The sequence below is a fragment of the Macaca fascicularis genome, chromosome 14, assembly GCF_037993035.2.
Source record: "Macaca fascicularis isolate 582-1 chromosome 14, T2T-MFA8v1.1".
Lineage (NCBI taxonomy): Eukaryota > Metazoa > Chordata > Mammalia > Primates > Cercopithecidae > Macaca > Macaca fascicularis.
Genome location: NC_088388.1, coordinates 21,681,220 through 21,707,345, shown reverse-complemented (window position 1 = coordinate 21,707,345; position 26,126 = coordinate 21,681,220). Strand labels below are relative to the sequence as shown.

Here is a 26,126-nt window from a genome sequence, read left to right as displayed (position 1 = left end):
ATTGACATATTTGAAGGTGATACCCCTGAGACTTGAAACCTAGGGCTTTCTATTTCAGGAGCTGTCTGTCACATGCCAAGAAACATGACTCAGGCTTCCCCTTTTCCCTTCTTGACCCCTTCTTGATTCCCGGAGGACAGGAGGTCATAACATGGGAGCATTCCCTCAGAGTATTCATGAAGTCCTCTCTTACTGTCAAGCTCTTTCACCCCTTATTCTTCTGATGTTCCCCAAGTAGCATTTATTTCGAAAGTTTGTTTGTTTGTTTTTAATAGGGCAAAAGCGTGCAAATCACAAGCATCTTTGGTGTCTGGGAATATAGTGGTGAAGATGGTGTAGTGGAAGTGTCATGAGGCTGTGTGTTCAGTCCTAAAGCGTTCAGATCACAGAAGTCCTAGTTGTGAGAGAACCTGGCTGTAGTTTTCTTTGCCTTCTTGATTCCATTCCATCTTCAGAAAAAACTAGATCTTGCCAGAAGACATAGAAATAGCATGGATTGTCCTCCCACATCTGCTTGGGTTCTTGCCTGAAGAGCAAAAGTGAAAACTTCTGGTATTTAGAGGCAAATCCAGGGAGCTGTTGATATTAGATGACTTCAGTATAGCTTCTTTGGCAAGAAATCAAACATCTCATTCTAAAAACATTGAGCAGAAAATGCCTGTTCTACTCATGATGCCTTTAGCATAGAAAAGGAGCAGATAATATCCATTGAAGTCTTTGCTTTTCTACAATTCAAATAGAATATTATTGATGATATTGTAATACTGCCTTTAGCAGAAAGGACAAAGGTCTCTTTCTGCTTTAGAGCAAAGTTTAGGTTTTTAGAAGTGTTATTAGAAGAGTTAGGCCTGTTTCTACCATTGTCTTGTTCTATGGTCATGGGTATTTTCATGAGTAGGATCATGAGCTCACATTCGCAGTTGGCAAAGGGAAGGGCCAAATTAACATTTGTGTTAACTACTGTGTCTGGTACTGTACTGGGAGCTTCCTCATGAAAACTTGATGAGGTAGCTATTATTGTCATTTTTATAAAGGAGGAACTTTAGAGGCTGAGTAGATGGCCTGTGGTTATAAAACTTAAGTGACAGACTCAAGATTGGGAAGAATTTTGGCATGTGACTAAAAAGTATGAACTTTGTTTATAAAGCCCTCTCTTTTGTCCTTGTTTAGAATACTCTTGAACTATTATAATCATCTAAAATATTTGTAAAATGCCTACTTTGGGTAATAGACTGTACACAATTCAGAGCTATACAAGCTATGGTTCTTGTTCTCAAGTGGCCAACATTTTTGAAGGAAGAGGTATGTGATGTCCATTAGTGTCTATATTAGTTTGCTAGAGCTGCCGTAACAAAATACCACAGATGGGATGGCTTAAACAACAGAAATCTATTTCTCACAGTTCTGGAGGCTGGAAGCCCAAGATCAAGGAGTTGGCAGGGAGGGTTTCCTCTGAGGCTTCTCTGCTTGGCTCGTGGATGGCTGCCCTCTTGCTGCCTCTTCACGTGTCATCCCTCTGTATTCATGCACCTCTGGTGTCACTCTGTGTGTCCAAATTCCTCTTCTTTAAGAACACCAGATTGGATCAGGGCCCACCCTAACAGCCTCATTTTCACTTAATCACCTCTTTGAAAAGGCCCTTTCTCTAAATACAGTTACATGTTGAGGTGCTGGGGGTGAGAGTCAACATGTGAATTTGGGGTAGGCAGTTCAGCTCAGCCCTGGCTAGGTCTGTATAAAGTATAAGAGCCAAAGTCAGTAGTTGTCATTTAGTGGCTCAATTGAGAAAGGGTTTTGCTTCTGACTGGAGTGCATCTCTGAAGTTTTTTCTCCTAACTCCATTCTCAACACCTTATCAAGTATAAGCGGTGGCCATGGTGTTAGGCCAGACAGAGGGTAGGAGCCAGTGAAGAGGAGTGCTTTCACTACCACCTCATTCCGTTGCAAGTTGAAACACTGAGAACCGGCCAGTTGGGCTCAACTCAGATTGTGTGAGGCGACTCTGCCCTGGATACCTCATCTTCAAGGTGGGACTTATATTCATGGCTCCCTAATCACCACAGGGTAAGTTAGATTCTTAAAATAGTTTATTAAACCTAATAAATGCTCAGTTTTGTTTTGTTTTGTGGTATCAATGGAAAGATTCTTGGAGAAGACTTTTTTCTTCATTGAAATTTTGCATATCACAGTTTATGTTTTAATTCCAGAAAGGGAAGGTTGAAGGTTCAGGATTCTACACTAGATTGAGAGCTTCGGTCCTTTAACAAATGCTTGAGAATTTTAAAAAGATTTAATAGTACAGAAAACCTCTTATAATAAAAGCAATTCTTCATTCTTATGCTTACGTCACTCAGGATGGTTGATTTGGGGGATGGGGAGGACAGAAGGGTGGCAGAGGAAATAGATTTATGAAAATAACATATCTCTATCCCTAAAGAGAGATTGTTAATTTATCCTTGTAACATTGCATGCCTGCCTTTTGTTGCCTCACCTAGATGCATCAGCTAGATCAACCCACCCCAGCACATACTTGTACACTCTAGCTCTTGGGATCAGCCAGGTTGATGGAGTGTTAATGTCGTAGTAAATTGTAATAAAGAAGAAATCTTTCCAGCAATTTTTTTAAAACGTTTTTTAAAGTTATAGAATTGTAGTCTTCTTGGCCCAGATAAGGTCATGGCCTTCCCTACCTCATTCGTGTTTTTCAGAGCATTGGATTCTCCTTGACTACTAGGCAGGGCACAAAGTGTTTAGAAGATTAAGGAGACACAGAGGCTTCTGAGTTTATCTTCTGTAAAACATGTAAATAATTTCTTCTGATGTTTTCCCTATTGATCCATTGATCCACCAGTAAAGCAGAGTTTACTGATACCACACTTCTTTAATAGCAAGCCATATTATCTGCATTAATTGTTAATGGGCTAGACCCGGGCAGGAAGATATCTGTTTTTGTTTTGTTTTGTTTTTTAATTGAACATTTTCCCCCTTGTACTCCACATTGTCTTTTTTTTTTTTTGGTAAAAAATTTGTTGACATAATTGGAACATTTAACATTTTATATTTTTGGACCTGAGAGAGGAGGTTTATCTTTAATGAAGTGTTAGTTTCTTTTATCCAGCAGCAAGCTACTATTTTTAGGTGTTGTGGGATCCTCCCTATCTTCCAGGAAGTAACTCTCAAGGGAATTGTGAGCTGAACATCACGCTTGGAGCAAGGCACGTTGGAGTACTAATAGTGGCATGAGAGGTAGTGGGATGGCATGCAGTGGTGTGCATCTGTTTCCCTCCCGTCCTTTTCAAGATTCTTAGTGCATGACTTTGGACAAGTTACTTAGCTTTAAATGTCTCCATTTCATCATCTGTTTGTTTTTATGTTCTCTAGTAAAGACTAACTCCCAACTGTGTTACAATACAAGAAATCAAGGTAGAAAGAGATCAGGGGTGAACGTGGGTATTATGTTACCTAGACAACTGCTCCCTAAACATTGTTGAGGAAAATTCTTGGTTATTGTTATTCTCAGAAGGGTCTTCCAACATCACTCAAGATGGACATATAACAGTCCTTGCCACTGTGTTGGGTCAGAGGTTAAATGCCTCTCTTAAATTAGCCAGGAGCACATAGGACTGTGACTGAGAAAGGGAGACTTCTGGAAAAGTTGAACTTTATGGAGCGTTAGGAGTCTTGAAGTCACTGATTGATTCCTTTAGGAATCTGTGCAGGACCATAGCCTGGCACATGCTCCAGTGTTACCCAAGGTAAATCAGGAAGGCTAGAGAAAAGCAGGACCAGTAAACCCCCATGAACCTGTCAGTGGCTCAATTTTCTCATCATAAAATGGGGATAATTGGGTTGTGAGGATTAAATAAATTCATATAGGTAAAATACTTAAAATAGTGCCCAATACATAGTAAATGCCTCATTTAATCACAGATATTTATTGAGCACCTGCTTTGTTCAGGTACAGTTCTGAGTGCTACAGATGCCACAGTTAACAAAACAGACACAAATCTCTGCCTGCTTGGAACCTGCATTCCTCTGGCGGGAACAAGTGTTAGATGATGCTGATGTTGATGATGGTGAGCATCGTCATTATCTGAGGTCACAGATGTTGGAAGCAGAATGAACTGTGAGCATTAAGTTCACTTTTCACCCTTTCTCCAGGGGTATTTGTCTTTTACACCGAGGTAAATATGTTTTTTGGGAAATTCCTGTGTTGAAGATGGTTTCTAGGTTGCTTGTCCTGCCTTTTTGTAATGTGTTCCTTCTAATTGCAAGTTTAGTTGTCTTATTCCAAAGTCTATGGCATGACTTAGAGAAAGGAAAGAGTTTGGGATTGGGTGCAGTGGCTCAGGCCTATAATCCCAGCACTTTGGGAGGCTGAGGCAACAGGATCACTTGAGCCCAGGAGCTCAAGATCAGCCTGGGCAGCATAGTAAGGCCCCATCTCTACAGAAAATAAAAAACTTAGCTGGGTGTGGTGGTACATGCCTGTAGTCTCAGCTACTCAAGAGGCTGAGGTGGGAAGATTGCTTGAACCTGGGAGATGGAGCCTGTAGTGATCTGTGATCACACCACTGTACTTCAGCCTGGGCGACAGAGCGAGACTCTGTCTTAAAAACAATTGGAGTTTAGAATCCCCATTTTTCATTTGCCTCTCTTTGTCCCATGTTCTAGTTCTTTTTCTGTATCCTTTCTCTGATGATAATCAGGTTTTTAAACTCTTTATAGGAATCAACCCTGTAATCCAATGCTGTATAAGCTTGTAAATGTGTATTGGACCTTGAAAATAAAACCTTGTCTAAAAACTCTTGTGAACTTACATGAGTACACTATTTTGATATCAGAAAGTATTGTCCTGGATTTCGTCATTTAGACCTCTTCCCTACATTTTTGTCATTAATGAATATATGCTTTAACCATTTTCTCTGGTGGAACTAACTGCATTGTAATTCTGTAATTACCCCCCATAAATATAAGTACTGAGATTGGAGATGAAAGGAAGTAATATGCTTCAAAATGGATGACATGTGCTTATATATGGGCCTCTGGGAATTTACCAGGCCGCTCTGTTTGAGAATAGGATTTGAGTGCTGGTCCATGTATTTTCTTGTTTTTCTAACCTTTGAGTGACTCATTGTTTTGGATGTAATAATAGATCTAGAACTCTCCAAAATTAAACTACACAAAGAGGAAATTGTTGTATATTCAACTTTTTATGTGTGGATGGGGCTGATGCTGATGTTGAGAGTTCTTCAGAAATTCTGGAACATGCTAGGGACACATGGCCTGGAAGACTGTGTAGAGCCTTTTTTTTTTTTTTTTTTTTTTTTTTCCTCAGCACCAGGGAAGTGGGATTAAACTGGAGGAGGTTAGGAGATGGTTAACAAAAATGCTAGGAGTGAAGAAAATTAGATTTAAACGAGCAAGATCTTTGAAGCTAACCAAGAGGTAGGGTCATGAGCAAGTTGTCAAAATCCTGAGAAGGGTGAGAGAGAGAGAGAAATAAGGTCCATTTAGTATGGCACAGAGTTTCATAATGGTGTTTGTTAATATTAAAACTTTTTTTCCCTTTCACTACATATGTGCCAACTGGGTAGAGACTATTTTTAAAAAGACAAAACCACAATAATAACCCGCTGTGGATTCTACATTCTTACATATTTTTAGAAGGATGGAAATGTGGGATAAGGTAAAAAGAAAATTGAGATTAAATCCTAGGAGAGATTAATTCCTAGCAAGAATTATTGGGCTGTATAGGAGATCCTGGGAAGAAAGCAAATATGTGTTCACTAAGGTGTGATACACTAGATCTTGCACTGGGCAGTGGCTACATTTAAAACGGTTCTCAGCTGTTCCTCTGGAACAACACAGCTTAAAATAGAGTCTCTACTGGTCAAGCCAAGTGTAGTCTTGCCTTGCTGTTGCTGAGAAAATTGTGATGTTAAGGGTGGAGTTCTCTCTCCTTAATCCATTTCTAATTTTGGGGGACACCTGGGCCTTACTCTAGAGGAAATTCAGTATACTAGTGTAAAGAATCTGTAAGAATCCACAGACCTATTATACAACAGCTGTAGTATTTATGGGCTGGTTTCTTGAGTCCTTGCCCATGGGTGAGGACTAGTAAATTTTGCTTAACATTGTGTGCCAACCATCAGAGAGTTTTTGGTCTGTCTGTGAAGATAAGCTTTTCCCCCATAGAATTACAATGGGGCAGAGAATAGATGCTGATTGTTGTGAAAAATTGTCAGATAAATTAGAAAAGAATTAAGGCTAGTTTCAAGGAAGAGATGAACATTAAAGTACAGATAGGATTTTTTAAATTAATAAACTTTAGATTTTTAAGAGCAGTTTTAGGTTCACAGCAAAATTGAGCAGAAACTACAAAGAATTCCCATATACCCCCCATCCTCATAGTTGTTCAACATACCCCACTATTTACATTGAACACCATAGTGTACATTTCTTACAGTTCATGAACCTACATTGGCACATCATTATCACATGAAGTCCATAATTTACATTAGGGTTCACTCTTGATATTTTACATTGTATGGGTTTGGACAAACGTGTATCTACCATTGTAATATACAGAATAGTTTCATTGCCCTAAAAATCCTCTGTGCTCTGCCTATTAATTGCTCCCTTCTCCCAACTCTCGGAAACCATTGATCTTTTTGCTATCTCTGTGGTTTTGCCTTTTTATGAAGTCATATAGTTGAAATCATATAGTATGTAGCCCTTTCAGTTTGGCTTCTTTTACTTAGTAATATGCATTTAAGTTTCCTCCATATGTCTTCATGGCTTAGTAGCTCATTTCTTTTCAGTGCTAAATAATATTCCATTGTCTGGATGTACCATGGTTTATCTATTCACCTACTGAAGGGCATCTTGATTCCTTCCATGTTTTGTATATGAATAAAGCTGCTGTAAACATCTGTGTGCATGTTTCCAAGTAGATGTAAGTTTTCAATGCATTTGGGTAACTATCAGGGAGCACAATTGCTGGCTTGCATGGTAAGAATACGTCTGGTTTTGTAGGAACCTGCCAAACTATCTTTCAAAGTGGCTGTACCACTTTGCTTTCCCACCCGGAATGATTGAGAGTTCCTGTTGCCCTACATCTTCACCAACATTTGGTGTTCTCAGTGCTTTGGATTTTGGCCATTCTAATAGATATGTATTTGTATCTTATTGTTGTTTTAATTTATAATTCCTTAATGATATGTGATATTGAACATCTTTTCATATGCTTACTTGCCATCTATATATGTTCTTTGGTAAGGTGTCTGTTCAGGCCTTTTGCCATTTTTTAATCTGTTTGTTTACTTTCTTATTGTAGAGTTTTATGAGTATTTTGCTTATTTTGGATAGCAGTCCTTTATTAGATTAAATCATTGATGTGATTTTTGCAAATGTTTTCTCCCAGTCTGTGGCTTATCTTCTCATTCTCTTGACATTGTTTGTTGCACATCAGAAGTGTTTAATATTAATGAAGTCTAGCTTATCTATTATTTATTTCCTGGATTATACCTTTGGTATTGTAACAAAAAGTCATTGCCATACCCAAGGCCAACAAGGTTTTCTCCTAAGTTATCATCTAGGAGTTTTATAGGTTTTTGTTGTTGTTGTTGTTGTTTGTTTTGTTTTGAGACAGAGTCTCCCTCTGTCACCCAGGCTGGAGTGCAGTGGTGTGACCTCGGCTCAATGCAGCCTCCTCCTCTTGGGTTCAAGCAATTCTCATGCCTCAGCCTCCCGAGTAGCTGGGACTACAGGCGCACACCACCATGCCTGGCTAATCTTTGTATTTTTAGTAGAGATGGGTTTTCATCCTGTTGGCCAGGCTGGTCTTGAACTCCTGACCTCAGGTGATCCGCCCACCTCGGCTTCCCAAAATGCTGAGATTATAGGCATGAGCCACCACTCCCGGCTGGAGTTTTGTAATTTTACGTTTTATATTTAGGTCAGTGATCCATTGTGAGTTAATTTTTTTTGAAGAGTGTAAAATTCGTCTAGATTTTTTTGCATGTAGATGTCCAGTTGTTTCAGCGCCGTTGCTGAAAGACTGTCTTTTCCTCATATGTATTGTTTTTGCTCCTTTGTCAGAGATCATTTGGTATATTTATGTAGGTCTATTTCTGGGCTCTCTATTCTGTTCCGTTGATCTATTGGTCTATTCTTTCACCAATATCACACTGTCTTGATAACTGTAGCTTTATTGTAAGTTTTGGAGTCTGATAGTCTCAGTCTTCTGACTTTGTTCTTAAATATTGAGTTGCCTATTCTGCATCTTTACCTTTCCATACAACTTTAGAATCAGTTTGTTGACAGTCACAAAGTAACTTGCTGGGATTTTGATTGAAATTTTGTTGAATCTATAATTCAAGTTGGGAAGAACTGACATCTTGACAATATTAAGTCCTCCCAGCTAGGAATATAGAATATCTCTCCATTTATTTAGTTCTTTGATATCTTTCATCAGAGTTTTATACTTTCACTCTTATAGATCTTATACATATTTTGTTAGATTTATACTTAAGTATTTCATTGTTTTCAGTGCTAATGTAAATGGTAATGTGTTTTAAATTTCAAATTCCATTTATTCATTGCTAGTATGTATGAAAAGGATTGATTTTTATATATTAGACTTATATCCTGCCATCTTGCTGTAATTGCTTATTAGTTCCAGTTTTTTGGTTGGATTTTCCATATAGACAATCATGTTATCTGTGAACAAAGACAGCTTTATTTCTTTTTTCCCAATTTGTATACCTTTTATTTTTTTTTCTTGACTTACTGCATTAGCTAGCCCTTTCAGTATGGTGTTGAAAAGGAGTGTGAGAGGGAACATCACTTCCTTGTTGCTGGTCTGAGTGGAAAAGCTTTGACTTTTTCATCATTAAGTATGATATAAGCAGTAGGGTTTTTTGTAGATATTCTTTATCAAGTAGAGGAAATTTCCTTCTATTTTTAGTTTGCTGAGAGTTTTTATCATGCGTAAGTATTAGATTTTGTCAAATGCTTTTTCTGTATCTATTGGTGTGCTCGTAGAGTTTTGCTATTTAGCTTGTTGATGTGGTGGATTACATTAATTGATCTTTGAATGCTGAACCAGCCTTGCATACCTGGGATAAATCTCACTTGATCATGATGTTTAATTCTTTTTACACATTGTTGGATTTGAGTACTGGTTTTTTTTTTTTTTTTTTAGAATTTTTTGCTTCTATTTTCATGAGAGATATTGGTCTATAGTTTTCTGGGTTTTTTTTTAATTAAAAATTTTTATGGGTACATAGTAGGTATATATATTTATGGGGTACATGAGATAATTTTGATACAGGCATACAATGTATAATTATCACATTAGGGAAAATGGGATATCTATTGCCTCAAGCATTGATCATTTCTTTATGTTACAAACATTCCAGTTATAGTCTTTTAGTCATTTTGAGATGTACAATAAATTATTGTTGACTATAGTCACTCTGTTGCACTGTCAAATACTCTATCGTATTTATTCTATCTAACTATATTTTTATACCCATTAACACCCCCTACTTACCCACTCCCCACCCTTCCCAGCCTCTAGTGATCATCATTCTACCCTCTATCTCTATGAATTCCGTTGTTTTAATGTTTAGCTCCTACAAATGAGTGAGAACATGCCAAGTTTGTCTTTCCATACCTGGGTTATTTCACTTAACATAATGACCTCTAGTTCCATCCATGTTGCAAATGGCAGGATCTCATTCTTTGTATGACTGGATAGTACTCCATTGTGTATATATACCACATTTTCTTTCTTCATTCATTTGTTGTTGGACACTTAGGTTGCTTCCAAATCTTGGCTGTTGTGAATAGTGCTGTTATAAACAAGGGATTATAGATATCTCTTCGATATACTGATTTCCTTTCTTTTGGTATATACCTAGCATTGGGATTGCTGGATCAAAGTTTAGTTCTATTTTTAATTTTTTGAGGAACCTCCATACTGTTCTCCACAGATGCTGTGCCTGTTTACATTCCCACCAACACCGTATGAGGGTTCCATTTTCTCTACATCCTCACCAGCATTCATTATTGCCTGTCTATTGGTTGAAAGCCATTTTAACTAGGAGGAGATGATATCTCATTATATTTTTGATTTCCATTTCTCTAGTGATCAATGATGTTGAGCACCCTTTCCTGGCATGTAACAACATGGCTTAATTTTGCCCATTTTTAAATCAGATTTTTTTTTCTTATTGAGTTGTTAGAGCTCCTTATATATTCTGGTTATTAATCCCTTGTCAGATAGATAGTTTGCAGATATTTCCCCCTATTCTGTTTGTTGTCTCTTCACTTTGTTGATTGTTTCCTTTGCTGTGCAGAAGCTTTTTAACTCTGAGATGCCATTTGCCCATTTGATTGCCTGTGCTTTGGGGATTTTACTCAAGAAATCTTTGCCTGGACCAATGTCCTGGACAGTTTCCCTAGTGTTTTCTTTGAATAGTTTCATGGTTTGAGATCTTAGTCTTTAATCCATTTTGATTTGATTTTTGTACATGGTGAGAGATAGGTACCTAGTTTCCTTCTTCTTCATTCTGTGTTACTATTGATAAGTTAAGGACTTATTCCTGCCATTTTGTTATTTGTTTCCTGGTTGCTTTGTGATCTTTTTATTTTTTCTTGCTTCTGTCCTGTCTTCCTTTTTGTGAAGGTGTTTTTCTCTGGTAGTATGTTTTAATTTCTTGTTTTCTATTTTTTGTGTATCTGTTGCAGGATTTTATTTATTTATTTTTAAGTTAAGGTTTCCATGAGGCTTACAAATAACATTTTGTAATCCATTATTTTAAGCTGATGACAACTTAACACTAATTGCAAAAACAAGCTAACAAGCAAAGAGAAAACTAATGAAAACTCTACACTTTAACTTCACTCCTCCCCACCTTTTAACATTTTGTTTTTATTTATATTTTATGATACTGCCTATGTCTTGAAAAGTTGTTGTAGCTATTTTTGTTAAGTTCATCTTTGAATCTTTCTACCTAAGATATGAATAGTTTATACATCATAATTACAGTGTTATAATATTCTGTGTGTGTCTGTGGACTTACTGTTCCCGGTGAGTTTTGTACCTTCAGATGATTTCTTGTTGCTTGTTAACATCCTTTTCTTTCAGATTGAAGAACTCTTTAGCATTTCTTATAGGACAGGTCCAGTGTTGATGAAATCCCTCAGCCTTTGTTTGTCTGGGAAAGTATTCCTCCTTTATGTTTGAAGAACATTTTTGCCAGATATATTATTCCAGAGTAAAAGCTTTTTTCCTTTAGCACTTCAAATATTCTGTGTTATTATTGAAAAGTTAAGGACTTATTATTAAGGACTTCTTATTAAGGATAAGAAAGTCATGTCACTTTCTTCTGGCCTGTAAGGTTTCCACTGAAAAGTCTGCTGCCAGATGTATTGGAGCTCCTTTATAAGTTATTTGTTTCTTTTCTCTGGCTGCTTTTAGGACCCTTCCTTTTTTCTTGACCTTCAGAAGTTTGATTATTAAATGCCTCGAGATAGTTTTCTTTGGGGTTCAATCTGCTTGGTGTTCTATAACCTTCTAATACTTGAATATTGATATCTTGCTGTAGGTTTAAAAGTTCTCTATTATTATCCCTTTGAATAAACTTTCTACCTTGATTTCTCTTTCCACTTCTTCTTTAAGGCCAGTAACTCTTAGATTCGCCCTTTTGAAGCTATTTTATAGATCTTGTAGCATGCTTCATTCTTTCTTACTCTGTTTTCTTTTGTCTCCTCTATGTTTTCAAGCTCACTAATTCTATTGCTTGATAAATTCTGCTGTTGAGAGATTGATGTATTCTTCAGTTTGTCAATTGAATTTTTTAACTCTAGAATTTCTGCTTGATTTTTAAAAATTATTTCAATCTCCTTTGTTACATTTATCTGTTAGGATTCTGAATTCCTTCTCAGTGTTGTCTTGAATTTCCTTGAGCTTCCTCAAAAGAGCTAATTTGAATTATCTGTCTGAAAGGTCACATATCTCTGTCACTCCAGGATTGATCACTGATGACTTATCTTAGTTCATTTGGCTAGTTCATGTTTTCCTGTATGTTCTTGATGCTTATGGATGTTTGTCAATGTCTAGGCATTGAAGAGTTAGGTATTTATTGTAGTCTCAGTAGTCTGGGCTTGTTTGTACCCATCCTTCTTAGGAAGGCTTTCTAAGTATTCGAAGGAATTTGAATGTTGTGATCTAAATCTTGGTCACTGCAGCCGTATCTGCATTGGGGGTGGCACTCCAAGCCCAGTACTGCGAGTCTTAGGGACTCGTGAAGGTACACCCTTGGTGGTCATGGATAAGGTCTGGAAGAATTCTCTGGGTACCAGGCAAAGACTCTTGTTCTCTTTTCTTACTTTCTCCCTAACAAATAGAGTCTCTCTCTCTGTGATGAGCTGCCTGGAGCTGGGGGAGGGGGTGACACAGGCACTCCTGTGGTCACCGCTGCTTGGACTGTGCTGGATCAGATCCAAAGTGAGCATAACTGAATCTTTCCCAGGGCCTGCAGTGACCACTGCCTGGCTGCTCCTGATGTTCACTCAGGCTCCAAGGGCTCTTCAGCCAGCAAGTGGCAAATCCATTCTGGCTTATGTCCTCTGCAGGACAGCAGGCCTCACCCCTGGCCCAAGTCATGACCAGAAATGCCATCTGGGAGCAAGGGCCTTGAGTTGGGAACCTTAGGAATCCACTTGGTTCTCTATTCTGCTGTGGCTGAGCTGGCATCCAAGCTACAAGTCCTTCCCACTTTTCCCTCTCCTTTCCACATGTAGAAGAAGTCTCTCTCCATGGCCACCACTGCCCCAGGCCCATGGCAAGTGCAGCCTGGCCACTGGCTGATGTTCAGTCAAGGCCCAAGGGCTCTTCAGTCAGCTTGTGGTGAATGCTCTCAGGCCTGGGTCTCTCCCTTCAGGGCAGCAGTCTCCCCTCTGGCCCAGGGTGAGTCCAGAAATGCCATCCAGGAACCAGGGCCTGGGATGAGGGATCCAAGAGTCCACTTGTACTCTACCCTGCTATGGCCAAGCTGGTCCCTAAACTGCAAAACAAAGTTCCCTTTTCTCTTCCCTTTCCCTGAGCAGAAGGAGTCTCTCCCAGTGGCCACCACAGCTGTGAATGTGCTGGGTCATACCTGAAGCCAGCACAGCCCTGAGTCTTACCCAGGGCCCACAGTGAGATCTGCCTATGTACCACTGATGCTTATTCAGGGCCCAGTGCTCTTAAGGCAGCAGACTGAATCCTACCAGCACTGGGCCCTTCTCTTCAAGGAAGCGAGTTTCCTTCTGGCCCAGTGTGGGTCTAGAGCTAGAGCCTGGAATGAGGGTTTCAGGACTCTGCCTGCCTCCCTGTTCTGCTGTGGTTGAGCTGGTATCCAAGTTGCAAGATGAAGTCCTCTTTATTGTCCCCTCTCCTCTCTTCAAGTGGAAGGAAAAAGCCTTTCCTGGAGCTGTGAGCTGCACTGCCTGAGGTTGGGGGAGCAGTGACAGAAGCACCCACTTTACTGTCCCAGCTGGTGTATATATGTAGGCCACATATACCCCAAGTCCACTGGCTCTGAGCCCAGACTTGCCCAGGAATTGCCATCCTTGAGGCCTAGACTGCCTACCCCAGAGCACTTTAGCCATTAACCAGAACTCAGGTTCCGACCACTGGGATGGATGATATTCCTCTAGCTAGGGCTGGTCTAAATGCTCCCTCCATGGACACTGACTGAATTTTGCCCCTTATTGATTTCCAGGGTGGCAGAGCAGCCCAGAATTCTAATGCAAAGTCCCACAATCACTGTACTCTCTCTTCCCCAAGCACCCAGATTATCTCTGCACCAAGCTGTACTGCCAGAGGATGGGGAAGGGGTTGGTGTTGGCAATTCAAGACTATCTTTTCTACCTTCTTCAGTGCCTCTTTCCTTAATATGATGTTAAAACCACGTACTGTGATTGCTTACCTGATGTTTGATTCTTACAATAGTGCTTTCTTGTGTGGGTAGTTATTCAATTTGATGTTCCTGCAGGGGGGATGATCACTGAAGGGTTCTGTTCATCCGTCTTGTTTCACCTTTTTGTTTTTCTTTTAATGTCAGTGTTTGGTTTTCATATTAAGGTAATTCTGGCCTCATAGAATAAGTGTTTCCCCTGCCTCTATCTTCTGAAAAAGATTATAGAGAATAGGTGTGATTTCCTCCTTAAATATTTGGTAGAATGAACCAGCATACCCATGTGGCATGGTACTTTCTGTTTTCAAAGGTTATTAAGTATTGATTCAATGTTTTAACTACATATAGGCCCGTTCACATTGTCTGTTTGTTCTTGTGTGAGTTTTGACAGATTATGTCTTTCAACAAATTGGTCTATCCAGATGTATCATAATATTTACTATTCTTTCAGTGTATATAGGATCTATAGTGATGTCCTGTCTTTTATGTCTGATGTTAATAATTTGTGTTCTCTCTCTCTTTTTCTTCTTTTTTTGTGTCTCTTTTCTTTTTTCTCTAGCCAGTTAGTCTGGCCTAGAGGCTTATTGATTTTATTGATCTTTTCCAGGAACCAGCTTTTGGTTTCATCGATTTTTGCTATTGATTTCCTGTTTTTAGTTTCATTAATTTCTGCTCTAATTTTTATTATTTCTTTTCTTCTGCTTACTTTGGATTTAATTAGCTCTTCATTTTCTAGTTTCCTAAGGGTGAAGCTTAGATAATTCATTTTAGATCTTTCTTCTTTTCTAATATATGCATTTCATGCTATAAATATTCCTCTAAGCACTGTTCTTGCTGCATCCCATAAATTTCAATAAGTAGTGTTTTTATTTTTATTTAGTTTAACATTTTAAAGTATTTCTCTTGTGATTTCTTCTTTGATCCATTTGTTAGAATTGTGTTGTTTAATCTCCAAGTTGCGAAGCAGTTTCACTATGCACTGGTTGCTACTTCAGCCCACTACACCTTGGGCTACATCTGAGTCAGGTGAGACAGAACACTTATCCACATGTTTCATGAAGGGGGTTTATTTCTTACAGACAGGCAGCAAGGGACAACAGAAGCCTAGGAATTCATTGTGTGCTTGTCCCCTGAGGCTGAGGAAAGCCACCCAGGGTGGATGGAATCTTGGCTGCATGTGTCTCACTTGCATTGCAGCTGAGGGACCCTAGAAAGCAGCCTGCCCTGGGTTTTATATGCCGGGGTGACATGACATACTGGGCTAAAATGTTGAACAGACACATCTTGTTTCTAGGAGAGGCTGGAACAGCCTACGCTGTTCTGATGAGTTCCCTTTTATCTCAAGATATTACATCCCCAGCATATTCTACAGTTATTCTTTAGAACCACAAGTGAAAAAGGGGGAAAACTTGGTCTGTCTAAAGCCATCTGGAGAACTTTACTGTGCACGTTTGTTGGGATTTTCTAGCTATTGTTAGTTATTATTTCTCGTTTAATTCCACTGTTATCTGAGGGCAGGCATTGTATAATTTCTGTTCTTGTAAATTTGTTAAGGTGTGTTCTGTGGCCCACAGTGTGGTTTATTTTGGTAAATATTCCATGTAAACTTTAGAATAATGTTTATTTTGCTGTTTGGGGTGAAGTAGCCTATAGACGTCCACCATATCCAGTCGATTGATGGTATTGTTGAGTTCAACTATGTCCTTACTGATTTCCTGCTTGCTGGATCTGTCTATTTCTGATGTAGAGAAATATTGAAATATTGAAGTCTTCATCTATAATAGTGGGTTCATCTACAGGCATACTTTGTTTTATTGTGCTTAGCTTTATTGTGTTTTTACAAATTAAAGGCCTGTCGCCTGTGTCAAGCAAGTCTATTGGTGCCATTTTCCCAACAACATATGCTGCTCACTTCATGCCTCTGTGTCAAGAATTTTGGTAATTCTTACAATATTTCAAACTTTTCATTATTATTATATCTGTTATAGTGCTCTGTGATCAGTGATCTTTGATGTTACTATTATAATTGTTTTGGGCACCATGAACCATGCCCGTATAAGATGGTGAACTTAATTGAGAAATGTTGTGTGTGTTCTGACTGCTCCACCAACCAGCTGTTCCTCATCTCTCCCTCTCCTTGGGCCTTCCTATTCCTTGAGACACAACAATATTGAATTTAGGCCAATTAATAACCCCTCAATGACTCAAGTGTTAAAGTGAAAGAAAGAGTTGCATGTCTCGCACTTTAAGTCAAAAACTAGAAATGATTAAGCTTAATGAAGAAGACATATTGAAAGCTGAAACAGGCTGAAAGCTAGGCCTCTTGCACCAGTAAGTCAAGTTGTGAATGCAGAGGAAATTAAAAGCATGATTGCAATGAACACATGAATGGTAAGAAAGTTAAATAGCCTGATTGCTGATAAGGAGAACATTTTAGTAGTCTGGATAGAAGATTAAACCAGCCATATGTTTCCCTTAAGCCACAGCCTAATCCAGAGCAAGATCCTAACTCTTCAATTCTGCGAAGGCTAAGCGAGGTGAGGAAGCTGCAGAAGAAAAATGTGAAGCTAACAGAGTTTGGTTCATGAGGTTTAAGGAAAGAAGCTGTCTTCATAATATAAAAGTACAAGGTGAAGCAGCAAGTGCTGAGGCAGAACCTGCAGCAAATTATGCAGAAGTTCTAGATAAGATCATGGATGATGGTGGCTACATTAAATGGATTTTTAATGTAGATGAAAGTCTTCTATTGAAAGAAGATTCCATCTAGGACTTTCATAGCTAGAGAGGAGAAGTCGATGCTTCAAAGGACAGGGTGCCCTCTTGTTAGGAGCTAATGCACCTGGTGAGTTTAAGTTGAAGGCAGTGCCCATTTACCATTCTGAAGATCCTAGGGTCTTTAAGAATTATGCTAAATCTACTCTGCCTGTGCTGTCTAAATGGAACAACAAAGCCTGGATGACAGCACATCTGTTTACAGCGTGAGTCACTGAGTATTTTAAGCCCACTGTTGAGATCTACTGCTCAGAAAAAGATTTCTTTCAAAATACTACTGCTCATTGACAATGCACCTGGCCACACAAGAGCTTGATGAAGACGTACAAGGAAATAAATGTTTTCATGCCTGCTAACACAACGTCTGTTCTGCAGCCCATACATCAAGGAGTAATTTTGACTTTCAAGTCATCTTATTTAAGAAATACATTTTGTAAGGCTATAGCTGGGATATTTAGTAATTCCTCTGATGGATCTAGGCAAAGTAAATTAAAAACCATCTGGCAAGGACTTACCATTCTAGACGCCATTAAGAACATTTGTGATTCATGGGTAGAGATCAAAATATCAATATTAACAGGAGTTTGGAACAAGTTGATCCCAACACTCGTGAATGACTTAGAGGGGTTCCAGACTGCAGATGTGGTGAAATAGCAAGAGAACTATCATTAGAAGTGGAGCCTGAAGATGTGACTGAATTGCTGCAATCTCATGATCAAACTTGAATGGATGAGGAGTTGCTTCTTATGCATGAGCCAAGAAAGTGGTCTCTTGAGATGGCATCTACTCCAGATAAAGATGCTCTGAACATTGTTGAAATGACAACAATGAAATGACAAGAATATTATGTAGACGTAGTTGATAAAGCAGTGTCAGGGTTTGAGAAGATTGCCTCAAATTTCAAAAGAAGTTCTACTCTGGGCAAAGTGCTGTCAAACAGCATCCCATGCTACAGAGAAATCTTTCATGAAAGGAAGAGTCAGTTGACGCAGAAAACTTCATTGTCATCTGATTTTCAGAAATTGCCACAGTCATCCCATCCTTCAGCAACACCACCCTTATCAGTCAGCATCTGTCAATGTTGAGGCAAGTTCCTCCACCAGCAAAAAGATTATGACTTACTGAAGGCTCAGATGATCATTAGCATTTCTTAACAAGGAAGTATTTTAAATTATGGTATGCTCATTGTCTTTTTAGATGTAATGCTGTTGCATACTATAGTATAAACATAACTCTTATATGCACTGGGAAACACATAAAAAAGTATGGCTTGCTTTATTTCTATATTCACCTTACTGTGGTGGTCTGGAACCAAAACTTCAATGTCTCAAGTATGTATTTCTTCTTGCAGTTCTGTTAGTTTTTGCCTCACATATGTTGAAGGTTTGTTGTTAGGCACATGCATACATGTCAAAGATTGTTATGTCTTCTTGGATAATTTACTTCTTTATCATGTGTATCGCCTCTTTTTTATCCCTGATAACTTTCTTTGCTGTGAAATCTGCTTTGTCTGAAATCAATATAGCTACTTCTCTCTTGATTAGTGTTAACATGGTATATCCTTCTCCATCCATTTACTTTTAATCTGTGTGTGCGTTTATATTTAAAGTGTGCTTCTTGTAGACAACATATAGTTGGGTCTTATTTTTTGATCCATGCTGAAATGTCTGTTTTTTAATAGATCCATTTAGACCATTGACATTCAAAGTTAGTACTGTTGTAGTTGAGTTAATATCCACCGTATTTATTACTGTTTTCTTTTTGTTGCCCTTTTCTTTTGTTTCTGTTTTCATGTTCTACTACTCTTTCTCTGTCTTTTGTGTGTGTGGTTTTTAAGAAATGGTGTCTAGCTATGTTGACCAGGCTGGTTTTCAACTCCCGAGTTCTAGCAGTCTTCGGCCTTAGCCTCCCAGGTAGCTAGGACTACAAGTGTGCACCACATCTGGCATTTTTGTAGGTGTTTTTTGTTTTGTTTTGTTTGTTTGTTTGTTTTTAGACAGTCTTGCTCTGTCGCGCAGGCTGGAGTGCAGTGGCATGATCTCGGCTTACTGCAAGCTCCGCCTCCTGGGTTCATGCCATTCTCCTGCCTCAGCCTCCCAAGTAGCTGGGACTACAGGCACCTGCCACCACGCCCGGCTAATTTTTTGTATTTTTTAGTAGAGGCAGGGTTTCACTGTGTTAGCCAGGATGGCCTCAATCTCCTGACCTCGTGATCCACCTGCCTTGGCCTCCCAAAGTGCTGGGATTACAGGCGTGAACCACCGTGCCCAGCCCATTTTTGTAGTTTTGATTGAGCATTTTATATGATTCAGTTTTGTCCTCTTTCTTAACATATCTGTTTTACTTTTTTAAAAACTTTTTTTTTAGTTGTTGTGCTAGAATTTGCACTATACACTTACAGCTAATCCAACTCTAGTTTCAAGTAACACTGTACAGCTTCCAGGTAGTACAAGTACCTTATAATAATGAAATATTCCTTATTCTTCTTTCCTTTCCCTTGTAGTTTCACTGCTGTCATTCATTTTACTTATACACAAGCTTACAAAACCTTTTATATATGTATATATGTATTCACACAGACAAGCATATATAATCAGATACATTGTTGCTGTGAACATCTGAAACAAACTGTTATTTGTCCTGTAAATGGGATGGAAAAGCCTGTATGACAGCCTATCGGTTTATAGCATGGTTTATGAATATTTTAAGCCCACTATTGAGACCTGCTGCTTAGAGAAATATTCCTTCCAAAATAGTAAGAATTTAAAAAACCATTTTATTTTACCTTTGCTTTTTCTCTGATGCTTTTTCTTGCCTTATGTAGATCTGAGTTCCTGACCTATATAATTTTCCTTCTCTCTGAAGAACATTTAACATTTCTTGCAAGGCAAGGCTACTGACAAATTTCCTCAGTTCTTTTTCCGAGAAAATCTTTATTTCTCCTTCACTTTGGGGTAAATTTTGCAGGGTCCAGAATTCTTCAGTGTGTGATTTTTTCTCTCAACACTTTAAATATTTCACTCCACTTTCTTCTATTGCATGGTTTTTAGGAGAAGTCAGATGAAATTCTTATCCTTGTTCCTCTGTAGGTAAGATGTTTTCCCCTACCCCTGGCGTCTATAGAGATTTTTTTTTCTTTATGCTTGATTTTCTGAAGTTTGAATATGATATGTTAGGTGTGGTTTTTGTTTTTTGGGGGTTTTCTTTTTTTAATGTTTTTATGGTTTTTTCCTTTTGTTTTTTGTTGTTGTTGTGTTTTTTTGTTTTTTGTTTTTTGTTTTCATATATTCTGTTTATTTTCTGAGCTTCCTGGATCTGTAGTTTGGTATCTTGATATTAATTTGGTAAAATCCTCAGTCATTATTGCTTCACATATTGCTTCTGTTCCTTTCTCTGTTTCTTCTCTTCTGGTATTTTCATTACATGTAATTTATACCTTTTGTAGTTGTTCTACAGTTGTTGGAGATCCTGTTTTGTTTTCTTCACTCTTTTTTTTTCCTGTGCTTTTCAGGTTTGGAAGTTACTGTTATAATATCCTCAAGTTCAGAGATTCTTTCTTCAGTTGTATCCAGTTTAATAATGAGCCCACCTTCATTTTCATTACAGTGTGTTTGATCTCTATCATTTCTTTTTCATTCTTTCTTAGAATTTTCATCTCTCTGCTTACATTATTCATCTGCTCTTGCATGTTGTCTGCTTTTTCCATTAGAACCTTTAGCATATTAATCATAATTGTTTTAAATTTCTGATCTGGTAATTTCAACATCTCTGCCATATCTCATTCTGGTTCTGATGCTTACTCAGTATCTTCAAACTGTGTTTTTACTTTTCAGTATGCCTTGTAATTTTTTTTGTTGAAGTCTGGACATGAGGTACTGGGTGAAAGGAACTCTGGGAAGTAGGCCTTTAATGGTATGGTGGTATTGTGTCGGGGAAGGCCTGGACTGTGAACTTCACAAATGCTTCTCAGTTTTTCCCCAACCTTGCGTAGGTGGGACAGGATGGCTACAGAGGACTAGAGTTGGGTATTTCCCCACTTTTCTGTGGAAGGTTAGAGCCAGCTGGAGTTGGGTATTTCCTTTCCCTCAGATAGGATAGGCTCTGATAAAACCCTAACAGGTTAGGCTCTTGTTAAATAGTTTCTCCTGAGGGCAAACCTTGTTAAGAACAGAATGGTCTGGTGTATTTCAGAATGGTTACTTTTCCTTCCCCTTTCTAGAAGCGCCAAGGGGTTGTTCTCTAGTATTCTCTGTGAGAACCTGGTTGAACAACTTCTGGAGGTAAAACTCTTGAAGTGTGGGGATGCCCCCATCTCCCTCCCTGACTGGGTTTCCCTGGAGTTTTTAAACTCTCAGACTTGTCCACACTGAGCCTCCAGCAATTTGTCGATTACAGTTAAGGTTTTCCTACCCCGGCACTGGTTCCTGGAGAAGTTTCTGCTCCAGTAAGTTGTGATTCTCTCTATTCACCTGTCTGTCTCTTCAGTTTTCAAGGCAGCTGTTTGCCATGTGACCTCATTTGCTTGACAGATTGGAGAAAAGCTGTTGATTTTTTCATTTCAGCCTTTTACTTGTGTTAGGACAGAATGGTGACTGCTAAGCTTATTCAGTGCCAGACTGGAAACCAGAAACCCCCAGACAGGATTTTAGTAGACGGAAGAGTATGAAGATGGCATTCCAGAAGAAGGGAATACCATGAACAAAGTAATGATCATGTGTTTGTGGGCCAGTGGAGGAAGTGACTTCCCTAGACCAGCAGAAGCATGGTGAAAATAGTGGGCGAGAAGTTTAGATATGTTGAGTGCAACAGATTTTGAAGGATATTGAGTGTCTTGGAGTAAAGATGAAGGAGGTAATGGATATTGGACAAAGGGTAATCTGGACTGTGAGAAGCTGGGGTAATGGGAAGAGCTCTGCTATTGATTGTGTGTGTGGAAACTCTCATGGGCTATTGCTGGGATATAAGGGTCTGGGTATTTGTTTTAGTTATTTACTTAACAAGTTGTTTTGTAGCTGGCTAATTTACTGAACTTGCTTATTAGTTCCGATAGGTTTTTAGCTGATTCTTTAGGGTTTCCTTCATAGCCAATCTATGGAAAGTTCTTGGATTTATTTTCACATTTGTTTCCTTTTTCTGTTTTCTTTGGATTTGTTTCATTTTCCACATTAAGTTGGATGCTTACTTTATTTTTGTATGGTAATTTGGTGTATACATCAGAATAAAATTAAAATGAAACTAGAAGCAGTTGGAATTTCAGAAATATCTGAAGTCTCAGATTTCATCTCTTAGATTTTAAAAATAAAAAATGGCTATACACTTTTCTCTTAAATAGGTGAGATATATTATCAGGCTTCAACTTAACATTTAAGACAAATGTCAAATTTTTTATTGCTGTGAACTTATTGCTGAGGAAAGAAAACATTTAAATATTTTTCTCTAGCCACAAATCCCCATAAGTTTAAAGATTTTGACCGAATGCCATACTTTATGTATGTTAAAAAATTGTAAGCCAGGATCAATGGCATGTACCTCTAGCCACAGCTGCTCAGGAGGCCAAGGCAGGAGGTTTTTACCTGAGCCTGGGAGTTTGAAGCTGTGGTGTGCAATGATTGTGCCTGTGAATAGCTACTATGCTTCAGTCTGGGCAATGGAACAAGACCCAGGCTCTTAAAAAAAAAAAAATGTAATATTCAGTGAATACAATTTTACAGTTTTTAATCCTTTCAAAGTACATTAAAAATAGTATGCTAAATCTTTGATATTTCTTCCTCCAGGAGGTGAAGCTTCATTACTTTCCCTTTCAGTATAGACTGAACATAGTGACTTGCTTCTAGGGGGCATACACTATGGGATGGGAACAGTAGTAATTTAACAGTGGGGAAACCTGGCAGACCCCACCTTAACTATGTGAGCAAGGTTAACATTACTTGTAATAAGTCATATTGGTAGCATGTGTCCCCTGATGGAATGTGAAGAGAAGGGTACATCATCTCTGTAATATTCTCCAAAATCTATAACCTCAATCTAGTAAGTAGAAAACATCAGATAAACCCAAATTGAGGGACATTCTATGAAAGTCCTGACCAGTACTGTTCAACTGTGTCAGTGTCATCAGTGTCATGTAAGACAAGGAAAGACTGAGAAACTGTCACTGATTAGAGGAGACTGAGCTGACATGATGAGTAAATGCAGTATGGTGTCCTGGATTAGATCCTGGAACAGAAAAAGGGACTTCCGGAGAAAACTGGGAATCTGGAGAAGAAAAAAAAGTATGTCGTTTGGTTAATAGAATGTACCGATGTTAACCTCTTGGTTTTGATAATGGTACCATGGTGATGTAAGATGTTAACATTAGGAGAACCTGGATGAGGGGCATTCCAGATATTTGAGAACTCTCTGGCTACTATTGCAACTGTTCCCTAAGTCTATAAGTATTTCAAAATAAAAAGTTAGAAAAAGCAATCACCAGCTGGGCATGGTGGCTCATGCCTGTAATCCCAGCACTTTGGGAGGCCGAGGCAGGTGGATCACCTGAGGTCAGGTGTTCGAGACCACCCTGGCCACGAGTGAAACCCCATCTCTAAAAATTAGCCAGGCATGGTGGCAGATGCCTGTAATCCCAGCTACTCGGGAGGCTGAGGTAGGAGAATCGCTTGAACCCAGTAGGCCGAGGTTGCAGTGAGCCGAGATTGCGCCACTGCACTCCAGCCTGGGAGACAGAGTGAAACCCCATCTCAAAAAAAAAAAAAAAAGGAAAAGAAAAACAGAAAGCAATTACCACTTTACATGGCAAAAAAGTAGAAAAATACTTAAACCTACCAAAAACTTATAAAATGAATTCTGCTGCTGTTAGGTGAACCACTGGGTGTGGCTTTCTATAAATTTTCAGCGAGTGCCATATGGGTGGGTTCCTAAATTACTGAATTTATATAACTGAGAGGTGAAGATGGTGGGTCTGGGAAAATGTACTGGATTAACAGAAACGTGTTTCCAGGAGTTGCACGTAGAGAAGGCAAATAAAACAGCTTCATGAATAAGGAAGGGAAAATAGCAGTCTCACGTTTTATGTGGCAAGGTGTTTTACATTCAACTAAATTAACAAAATAAATATTTTAAATAAAGAAAACAATTTGTATATGGATAAATCCCAGGTATATTAACCTTTTTGCTTCAAAATCCCTTTTTATGTTACAGAAAGTAAGTTCTATTAATTGCTGTTTGTTGAATCCCAAAGTTGAAGGGATATCACATGTTTGTGAACTTCCTCTGCTCTTCTGGAGAAACTGGTAACATGGGCATAGTAAATGTCTACAAAAACCTCCAGTCCACAAGAAGTGCCTTTCAGGGGTTTTGCTGATATTTTTTCCCTCTAATTTTAAGTTAGTTGTCAGGTAACTCTTATATTTATGAAAGTGGAGTACATAAAAGAATAAACAAAAAAATATTGCTTACAGTAATTCTAAACTAAAAATAAGGATGCTTGGGTTATAATTTGGCCTTACTATTGAGCTTTTTGAGCTGTCAGATGAAGATTATTAGAGCCTATCTCTGGGACCTTCAGACTGTTATGAGGTAGTCCAGGAAGGACATCAGACTCCCTGCTCTTGTGCTGTCAAAAGGACCAGTGAGCACCAAAGAGCCTGTTGGACACAGGGCTTTGGAAAGTTGGGAATGTTCTTTGCTGCTATTTTGTTAAAGCAAACAAATGAAAAGGAATAATTAGCCTTTGGCACATGTATTTGGAAAGGCTTAGAATCCCTTTGGAAGTTTTCAGGCTTATCTTCAGACACAGCTTTGAAAGATAAATCCATGATGCATGGAAATATTTTCCAGCCCTTCACCTGAAATAAATGGTTCTGTCAATGTTAGTGTGTTAAGAGAAAATTTCCTATAGCTCAGATCTCTTGAATCTCCTCATTTGCTAAGAGGGAGAAGATTTGCCTTTTTAACAATGCAGCTGTTTCTTAAACTTCGGGAGGGAGCAAGTGAATGCTTTATTTAATCTGTCTTGGTTCTCTGAGGTTTTGGGGTCTGTGTTTTGTTGTTTTCTCATTAAGTTTGGAAAATTCTTAGCTCTTTTTCCTTTAAATACATCTGCTGCCTTGTTCTCTACTTCACCCTCTCTCCTCTTCTGAGACTATAGTTACAGGTATGTTAGAGTGTTTGATATCGTCCTACAGTCTATAGTTCTAGAGTACTCTGTTTTGGATTTCCTCCCCCCCTCCCAACTCTTTTTTCTCTTTGTGTTTCAGTTTGGATAGTTTCTATTGTTCTGTCTTCAAGCTCTCTCTTGTCTTGGCTCTGTCTAGTGTGCTAAGCCTGTTAAAAGAATTCTTCATTTATAATACTGTTTTTTCACTTCTAGCATTTTTATTTGACTGTTTTTTATATTATCCATCTTTCTACTAAAAATTCCCATATGTTCCTGTGAGTTGTCCACCTTTTTCACTAGATCCTTTAACATATTAATTACAGTTAAAGTCCTTGTCTAATAGTTCCATCATCTTGATCATCTTTAAGTTAGGTTCTGTTGACAGCTTTATTTTAATTACAGTTAAAGTCCTTGTCTAATAGTTCCATCATCTTGGTCATCTTTGAGTTAGGTTCTGTTGACAGCTTTTTTTATGTCAATGGTCTGTTTTCTCTTATTTTTTGTTTCTGGAAAACTTTGATTGAAAGATGGGCATTCTGTATAGAAAAACAGAAGAGACCAACTTAAATATCATGTTCAGAAATGAGCACACCTTCTCTTCTGTCAGGCCCTTAGTGTGGGAGGCTGACTCAGTCTACTCAGTAATTAGGGATGGGTTTCAGCTGATTTGTGGTTGGAGTGACCATCAGTGTGCCACAGACTTCCAGTGCTCCCAGGACATGGTGGCCACTACCTTACACTTGGTGTGAGGCCCCGCCTCCTGGAGTGCTTCTCAGAGTTCCTGCCTGGCCCTCTGCTCTCAGTAAACCCAACCTGCCCCCTTTCTTCTCACTCCTGTTCCTCCCTTGGTATAGACTGCTGGTGCTTGTACTTGGTGCTAGGCTCATGGTGGGGGCAGTGGGATTTTCCCTTCCCCTAATCCAGCCTCGGTCTTAGGCCCTTTTCCTGGAGCCTGGGGAGTGAATCTTTCTCAGTGTTCCTGTTCTTTCCTCTGGTGGCAGCTTAACCTGCCCTTCCTCTTGGAGGGTCTTGGACTGGAGAGTTTCCTGCCCTTCCCTGAGTGGTAGTGAACCTCTGCCTTGTGTCAGTGCAGGGTCCTGATCTGAGCCAGTGCTCCCGCTTGTCTTTCTGGGGCAGATGGCTTTTGCTTCTACACCTCCTGGCGAGGCAGTATACCTTTGCCTGTGATTAGTGGTGGGAGGGTATCCTGTTCCTCCCACAGCAGTAGA

The 26,126-nt window shown here is 38.9% G+C and overlaps 1 protein-coding gene across 5 annotated transcripts in view; it reads left to right on the top strand.

Annotated features, from left to right (window-relative positions):
* Positions 1–26,126, top strand: part of EXT2 (exostosin glycosyltransferase 2) — a 206,904-nt gene that overhangs the window by 49,527 nt on the left and 131,251 nt on the right. The window lies entirely within an intron of this gene.